Source organism: Engraulis encrasicolus, chromosome 9 (assembly GCF_034702125.1).
Source record: "Engraulis encrasicolus isolate BLACKSEA-1 chromosome 9, IST_EnEncr_1.0, whole genome shotgun sequence".
In the NCBI taxonomy this organism is placed as follows: domain Eukaryota; kingdom Metazoa; phylum Chordata; class Actinopteri; order Clupeiformes; family Engraulidae; genus Engraulis; species Engraulis encrasicolus.
In genome coordinates, this window is record NC_085865.1 from 12,447,769 (window position 1) to 12,457,327 (window position 9,559).

A 9,559-nucleotide genomic window follows, 5' to 3' on the forward strand; every position below is an offset into this window, starting at 1 on the left:
CCTTTGGCAAACAAAACAACAGCTACAATACTGGTACCAAGACACATTTCTTCTAAATTATAGAGATTTAGCAAAATATGTATGCATATTTCTTAATCTGACTGTTTAATGCCAGCAAGCCTAACAGTCCCCAGATCTAATGCACTGGATTAGGGATGGGTACAGTATTTTCTTGCATGCTTCTATAACTCATATTACATTAGGCAGGCCATGATAATTCCTACAATTCAACATGATACACCATATCTGAAACAGGATACCATTCATCATACGTATAGCCGCACAGATAAAACCAAAAAAGATAAAGCATGTTGCATAATTATTCGCCCTAATTTTTGTTTTAAAATGTACTGTTATTTTTGGCTGGTATGAAGTCATTACTCCTCCGTCCTCCAGTCTGTCCTCTAAACCTGCCCTCTCATCACATCTCCACCCTAATGGCATGGCAGTGCCATGGCCCTTGTAGCCAAAATGCCAGGGTGGAAAGTTTCCCCCAAGATTTATCGCCCCTCTTCTGTGTTTCTAATTTCCAATTCACTCAAGGGTTTAACTGGAACCAGCCATTTTGTCCCGAGCACCAACCAGATTTCCTTTATTTCCGGCGAGAGGAGTAAATGGGAGGGAATCTTACAGGCCATTAAGCAGGGAAGTCTGCTGCCTCAGAAAGTGCCCTGCTGCTGCTATTGCTGGAGTCTTCTGTATCTGTCTGGGTGTGTGTGTGTGACATTGCTGCTCTCTCTCTCTCTCTCTCTCTCTCTCTCTCTCTCTCTCTGTCTCTCCCTCTCGCTCTCTCTCTCTCTCTCTCTGTCTCTCCTCTCGTCTTGTGACTTTTGTATTAACAAACGGAATATACATTTTTAAATTAATAAAGCCTTGATTTTGCACCATCAGCACCACTTTTGTGTCCCATGTTGGGTGTGAGGTTTGAGGTAGCTGTGTGTGTCCTACTAGCAGGGGAGATAATCTCGGAGTACAAGGTCATGTGAATGCCGCATCCTTGAATAAAGTGCCCTTGAGCAAGGCACCTGTCAACACATTGCTTCAGGCACTGTAACCAATACCCTAAACCTAAGTAACTGTAAGTGATATAGTAATGCTATACATCACATGTTCATGTTCAAGCCACCTCAGTGTGATGCTAATTCACTGCAATTTGGTGGGGCAATGTTATTCATTGAGGGATCATGCCTGAACTGTGGGCTTCTGTCTCCCTCTTGTGTTTGAAACACGGCACTGCTGGTCTTCACGCTAATATTACCGTACAATAATATATTAAGTACTTATGAGTATTTGATGAGACACCTTCATTTCTACTTCCTAACCACTGATATGTTTGTTAAAAATCTACAAACAGTTAAATGTCATATGGTAATTTGGAGGTAATTATAATGAAAATATGACTGTGAAACAACACTTTATAGCTAAATAAATAAATAAATTCACTGCCAGAAGTCGACTGCTATTAGCCCCGCAATATTGTGAGGACAGCCCTTTTCATAATCTAAGTGTTTGTTTTCTGTTGAGTTGACACAGATTCAGAACCACGGGAGAGGATTGTCCATATTAATAATGATACTACTACTACTACTACTACTACTAACAATAATAATAATAATAATAATAATAATAATAATAATAATAATAATAATAATAATAATAACAGCATGCCTAATAATAATAATAATAATAATAATAATAATAATAATAATAATAATAATAATAATAATAATAATAGCAATAATAATAATAATAATAATAATAATAATAATAATAATAATAATAATTATAACAAAGGCAACATTCGAACCATTTGATCCCCATGTGTTTCCATGATTCAATTTTTCGTAGCCTAATAGTTTATCTAATGGGCCATAAGCTACTGTTGACCAGCCCAGGTCATTTGCTCATTAGCACAAACAAATGTTAAATTACAAAATGCCGTAAATGCTGCCTATTTGCACGGGGCCAAGACCACATTGTGTGTGTGTGTGTGTGTGTGTGTGTGTGTGTGTGTGTGTGTGTGTGTGTGTGTGTGTGTGTGTGTGTGTGTGTGTGTGTGTGTGTGTGTGTGTGTGTGTGTGTGTGTGTGTGTGTGTGTGTGTGTGTGTGTGTGTGTGTGTGTGTGTGCGTGCGTGCGGGGCCAAGACCACATTGTGTGTGTGTGTGTGTGTGTGTGTGTGTGTGTGTGTGTGTGTGTGTGTGTGTGTGTGTGTGTGCGTGCGTGCATGTGCGTGCGTGCATGTGTGTTCATGCGTTTGTATGTGTGTCTGTGTGTTTGGGTTTTTCACACAAGATGGGATGAAGAGTTGCACCCCCCTCCCCCTTCTCTCTCTCTCTCTCTCTCTCTCTCTCTCTCTCTCTGTTTTTTTTTCTCCCTAGGTCCCTTGACTACTATGGGCTTCCAAGTAGTGGCGGCGGCAGCAAATAAATTCAGCATGAGTCGTTGGGCATGCTAAATGGCTTGCATCACATAATCATCAAGATAATAACGAGGACGCCATTAGAGTGAGTGAGATAGATGGTGGGCCACATTTTATGGAAGAAAGGAGGGGAAAAAAAAGAGAGTTTGATTTGATCGGGTGGGGAGAAGGAGAAGAAGAGATGAGAGGGAGGGAGGAGAGGAATGACTCTTTTTGTGTAATTTTCCCCCTCTTTTGTTACAATCTCTTTCTCTTGCTGAAAGGACTCGGAGAGAAAGGGGGGCAAGGACTCAGAATGAATCTGTGTGTGTATGTGGGAGAGAGGTAGTGAGACAGACAGCAATAGACAGACAGAGAGAGAGTGAGAAAGAGAGAGAGAGAGAGAGAGAGAGAGAGACAGACAGACAGACAGACAGGATGTCTTTTTTTATATTTAAATTAAGTATTTTTTGGGGGGTACTTTTCAGCCTTTATTGGTTTTTGTTAGACAGGATAGTGAAGGAGAGACAGAAAGTGAGCTGGGAGAGAGAGTTGGGGAAGGACGGGCAAAGGACCCGGACCGGGAATCGAACCCGGGTCGGCCGAGTGGTAAACGTGGGCCCTACCATATCAGCCACGGTAGGGCCGAGGATGTCTTTCACAGAGTATCTACCATACATCTGTAGGCCACATACCAACCCCTTATCCAGGACCCTATCTCATACAAGTGTTCCCCTATAGACCTGGTGGTGTGGTGAGGGGTTAGCTTTGGCCATCAATGGCAACCTTTCTCCGCAAAACTGTAGAGTAGAGTAGAGTAGAGTACTTTTATTAATCCCGAAGGAAATTAAGGTGTCTGTCAGCTCACATAAATACACAAATCCAAACATACACAAAGAACTTATACACATAAATGTACATTACAGTAAAAGTATATCGCCACACACGCTCTCTCTCTCTCTCTCTCTCTCTCTCTCTCTCTCTCTCTCTCTCTCTCTCTCTCTCTCTCTCTCTCTCTCTCTCACACACACACAAATACACACATCCTCTCTCTCTCTCTCTCTCTCTCTCTCTCTCTCTCTCTCTCTCTCTCTCACCCCTTCCCCCCCAAAACACACATATTGTCACACACACACACACACACACACACACACACACACACACACACAAACACAAGGTCCTTGTAGGGCATCATGTTGCATGCATACCAGTGGCGGCTGGTAGTCTGTCAAACAGGGGAGGCTGTTCAATTACAATATGTCCAGAACGCAACAACAAAAAAAAAAAGGGGGGGGGGGGGGGTCAATTTTGACACACACCTTATATTGGTCCTGTCACATATGGCCTGCCCTCACACACTGAAGGACTCTTGTTGAAACAAATTTGTTAATCATTAATCATTATCCCCCTTGTAGCCTATTCATAGGGAAATGTTTTTATTATTATTATTATTCATTAGGCCTACCTCCGCCACATAATGATGTGATTGAGTTTGCCTTCGTTGTCTTTGTTCATTACTGGGTGCACGGCTTAACAGCACAGTAGGAAAGGACTCGCCACTCACGGGACTTGGCAGTTAACCAGTTGATCAGACACCACGAAAGCTCAAAAGAAAAGTTTGTTCTTCCCTACCTTTTTCACCAAGTCAATATTAGGCAGTGCTCTGCTCTGCTCCTTGATAGGCCTATTCATTTTCTCCTCATAAGGACGACTGGAATTCGCCAGAATTTAATCCACAATGCTTGGCATTTCATTTTGCATAGCTCTCTAGCTTTCTTGCAAGCTAGCAATAACGAAAAGTAGGCAACCTCAACTTTTGAATTGGGAGATTAAAAAGGATAAGGACGTGCCACTATTAAGACTTTATTCGCAACACTAGGTTTACAAGAATATGTACACAAAACTGGAGTACAACGCAATGAATAGCTTCCCCACTGGTTATCACGACGAAACTTCTCAGTCAAATTAATAACATATCCGCATTTCGAAATGAAATCAACTACTGTAGCCTACTGACACGGGGTTCGCCCAATCACAAGTCGGAGCTCCAGTCTCCGGTCCCTCCCCCCTCCTCTCTCTTCTCCATTCACTCCCAGTGAGGCTCAGTCTCAAAATTAAAAAAAATTCACGGCAATAGCCAATGACCGTTTAGCATTTTGCCATTGAAAAAGCGCACAATCCCACATGCCATTGAAGTCCATTGAGACTCGACTCGCTTGCGTTGTCATGAGCGGAAAAAAAAAACTCGTGCGAGCTTCGGGATCTTATTACAGATTGGTTTAATCTCTAAGTTGAGCACATGCATCTATGGAGCTGGGTCTGAAATAGCAATGATATTAAGTCGTGTAAAGCATTAGTTTACATACTATTTCTCCGTGATTTTGGACAGGAGGCGGCGCCTCCCTTGTACTCAAAGAGGAATCGCCTCTGATACATACACACAAAAAGTCAAGATAAACGTGTTCAGTACACATAAAAGAGCCAAAGTACTTCTAATTATTGTGCATTGTAGAAGTCCCTCAGGTTAATTTAAGAAAAAAAAAAATAAAAAAAAAAAATAAATAAATAATGCAATGTAATGTAATGCCTGTACCATAGTCACCTTTACGTTTTACCCTTTACCCGATCCCCTCAGATGTTTAGTAGCATAAATCTTCCAGGGTATTTCATCTAACTTTCCTCCATTAAAACATCAGTGTAATCTGGATCAGTGCAATTAGAACTGATGCTTAGCGTAGTCGGCCTCTCAAAACCCAACCCTAACGTCCCCGTCGTGAGAGATGGAAACAGGTAAAGCTGGCCAATAGGGCAATGGTGAAGCTCATGGGCCAATCATCCGCGGATTGAAAACGATTACAGAAACATTGATGAAGAATAAGGAACCCATCAACCTAGGAGATGAAGACTCTTCAAGCATACAAGCTGAAGAGTATATGAAGTCGCACACCAAAAACAAGGGTGCGGCGGAATCTTCTATCCTCTAGGAAAACGACCAACATCGCAACCTGGAACATCAGGACCATGTTCACAGCAGGAAAAACAACAGTCATTGCCAAAGAGATGAGCAGATACAAGGTTTCCATTCTTGGCCTGTGCGAAACCAGATGGACCCAGGCAGGTGAAGTCAAACTAGCCAGTGGTGAGTCCATACTCTACTCTGGACATGCGGAGGAAGCAGCACCACACACAGAGGGAGTGGCACTAATGCTCTCCAAAGAAGCGCAGAGGGCCCTCATCAGCTGGGAGCCCGTTAGCTCAAGAATTATCACAGCAAGATTCCAAACCAGTCACAAAAGAATTAACCTTCAAATCATACAATGCTATGCACCTACCAACAATACTGAGGAGGAAATAAAGGACAATTTCTACAACCAATTACAATATCTAGTCCAGTCCAGGAAGGAAAAATACCTAAACCTTACTCATGGGCGACATGAAGGCCAAGGTGGGAAACAACAACAACGGGTACGAGCTGGCCATGGGAAGACACGGACTTGGCACCATGAATGAAAATGGTGAAAGATTTGCAGACACATATGTTGACAGCAACCTGGTCATAGGAGGCACCGTATTCCCCCATAAACCCATTCATAAAGCCACCTGGATATCTCCCGACCACATCACCGACCGATTGACCACATATGTATCAACCAGAAGTTCAGACGGTCTCTCCTGGATGTATGAGTGAAGAGGGGGGCAGACGCCGGGTCAGACCACCACCTACTTGCTGCAAAACTCCAACTCAAGCTTAAGCGCTCCAATACCCCTTCTGGTAACAGAACAAAGTGTAACATCCAGCTCTTCCAGGACATCGGAACATCAGAGCTGTACAAAGCCACCCTTCAGAACAGATTTCAAGCCCTGCAAGAACAACAACCAGTGGACAAGTACTGGAACAGCATGACAAGCATTTGGAAGGAGACCTGTGTGGAAGTTATAGAGAAGAAGACAACAAACCACAAACCTTGGCTGTCAACAGAAACCCTGAAAAGAATAGAAGAAAGGAGGGCCAAAAAGGGCACACTGAACAAATGCAAAACACGAGCAAGAAAGGCTGCAGCCCAAAAAGACTATGAGGAAGCAAATAAGAAAGTGAGGAAAAGCCCTAAACGGGACAAGAAAAACTACATCGAGGCCTTAGCTTGAGAAGCACAGGAAGCAGCAGCACAAAACAACCTCAAAGAACTCTATATGACCACCAGGAAATTAGCGGGGAAGTTCAGACAGAACAACATAAAAATCCGGGACAAAGAGGGGTGACTCCTCACCACCAAGGAGGAACAACACCAATGGTGGACAGAACATCTCAGCGAGCTGTTGAATAGACCACCGCCCGACCAAGTCATCGATATTCCACCAGCAGCACACCTACTCAAAATCAACTGTGCCCCTCCAACAAGATCGGAGGTACGGATGGCAATCAAGATGCTACGACGTGGCAAAGCAGCAGGGCCAGATGAGATCCCAGCAGAGGCCCTACAGGCCCTACAGGCCCTACAGGGTAGTTGAAACTGCAACTACCATGCTCCATACGCTAATCAGGAACATTTTGGAGGAGGAAAAGAACATACCTGCAGACTGGAAAGATGGGCTCATTGCTATCATCCCCAAAAAAGGAGACCTTAGAGACTGCATTAACTACAGAGGGATCATGCTGCCATCAAAACCAGGCAAAATTCTGAACAGGATTATTTCAGAGAGGCTGCGAAAAGGGGTCGATGACGAGTTGAGAGAAAATCACGCAGGTTTCAGAAATGGAAGATCATGCAGTGATCAAATTGCTACCCTCAGGATCGTCATAGAACAATCAATAGAGTGGAACACCCCTGCATACGTAAATTTCATCGACTTTGAAAAGGCATTTGACAGTGTAGACCGAAAACTGTTGTGGAGTCTAATGGCACTGCTATATGGATCAGAAACCTGGAGGACCACCAAGCACATCACAAACAAACTGCAGACCTTCACCAACCACTGTGGTGAAATGTATTTATTTTATCTCCTCAGGACACTATGACACCTCATCAAATGTGCAAGATATGTGTTGAAGGGGTTCCCCCTGGTGGATAAAAAGTGCTTGACATAGAGGTAGAAAAAGGGTGGCCATGGCAATACGGTGGCCGACTGGTGCAACTGATTTATAAATTATACAGCACAAATTAACAAGCTTAAAAACAACATTGCAATATTGAAAACAAATTCTTATATCACAAACAGATCCATAAAGATCTGGAAAACCAACAACATCTCACTCAACACCAAACTCAAAATCTTCAACTCCAAAGTCAAAACATTACTGCTATATGGATCAGAAACCTGGAGGACCACCAAGCACATCACAAACAAAATGCAGACCTTCACCAACCACTGCCTAAGATGGATCCTCAAGATCTTCTGGCCCAACCACATCAGCAACACCAGCCTGTGGGAACGTACATGCAAGAACCAATTGATATACAGCTCATGAGGAGGAAGTGGAGCTGGATTGGGCATACACTGAGGAAAAACAATGCAACTATAACCAAACAAGCGCTAACGTGGAACCCACAAGGCAAGAGAAGCAGAGGGAGACCCAAGAACAACTGGAGAAGGAGCACAGAGCGGGATGCAAAGAAGAGGGGACTGTCGTGGAAATAGCTGGAGAAAATGGCCCAAGACAGACGAGAGTGGACGCTCTTCATCAATGACCTATGTTCCGAAAGGAATGTGAAGGCCTATAAGTAAGTTAGGGAAGAATGGGTTTGTACAATGGGTTGCCGGGCAGTCACTGCCCTGATAACATTGCTGCTAATGGCCAAACTGGCCTCCCAATGCGGTATCAAAGTGCCACAGACCTATGTGATATTGGCACCCATCATTTGAATGAGAGAGGAGCAATTTAGGGTAGAAAACCCCTATAAAGATTAAAGTCTATTTTTTTTATACCAGAAAGCGGATGCACTTTGGCCCTCAAGCCTTTGTCAGTTTGCACTGAAATATGGTGTATTCAGGTAAATTGGGCCATTTTGGGCCATTCGCTAATACGCAAAATAAAAAGCCAATTTACCTGAGTTCATCCTTTCTGTTTTCTAACATGGTGGTATGAATAAAAATAATTTAAAACTCCAAGAGTGCATCTTTTCTACCATAAATTGACATTTTGTTTACTTGTACACAATGTTAAAGAAATCCTGAAGTTGAGCACTCCTATCCCTTCTTGCACAATGAGAGAAGAGCATTCAGTATGGTTAGCATCGGCAAACAGGGGCTTCATCTTACGGTAGCCAAAGGACCAGGTGGCATATTGGTGAAATTTAACCAACAAACATTTTTTATCTCCTCAAGACACTATGACACCTCATCAAATGTGCAAGATATGTGTTGAAGGGGTTCCCCCTGGTGGATAAAAAGTGCTTTACATAGAGGTAGAAAAAGGGTGGCCTTGGCAATACGGTGGCCCACTGGTGCAACTGATTTATAAATTATACAGCACAAATTAACAAGCTTAAAAACAACATTGCAATATTGAAAAGGAATTCTTATATCACAAATACATCCATAAATGTGAAAACAAATATACAAAACACATAACAGTGTGCACAGTGCCTGTATTGGTCAAGTAGGCCTGGCATTGCACTCCACATTGCGCTGGGTCATACACAGCTGTTTGGTGGTCATGGTGCAACCATTCTGCCTCACAAAGCAAAAAGGCAGTAACTGTGCAGAGGTCAAAACTGAGTCAGTTGACTTTAAAATGATACTGCAATCCAGTTTAAGTGTTTTTTTGGGAAATTATTGGCATGTGACAGTTTTGTTACTTTATATTACCACCTTTTTTGAAGATCAATCATTTAATTTAACTTTAGACTTTGATATACATGGCATTAAAGTCATAGTAACTCATTTTAAACAGCAATGCAGTTACTGCCTTTTTGCTTTGTAGGGCAGCATTCATCTCAGTCACTTGCTCCTCCAGGGAGGAGAAGCACATAAAGACGAAGCCCTTGCTGCATCACATAAAGACGAAGCCCTTGCTGCATCATCACCTTGCCACTGGTGATGATTGTAAAAGGAGAACTTGCATGCATGCTCTCATCATTGCATTGAGGCCCTTGTCCTGGTTCTTTACGTACAAGTTGAGCATGTCAGATAGTCCGGCTTCATCTGCTCGAACTTAAGCT

General features: G+C 42.8%; 1 pseudogene; it reads left to right on the plus strand.

Annotated features, from left to right (window-relative positions):
- Positions 1 to 5,124: 5,124 nt before the first annotated feature.
- Positions 5,125 to 7,416, plus strand: LOC134456101 (uncharacterized; annotated as a pseudogene).
- Positions 7,417 to 9,559: the final 2,143 nt, after the last annotated feature.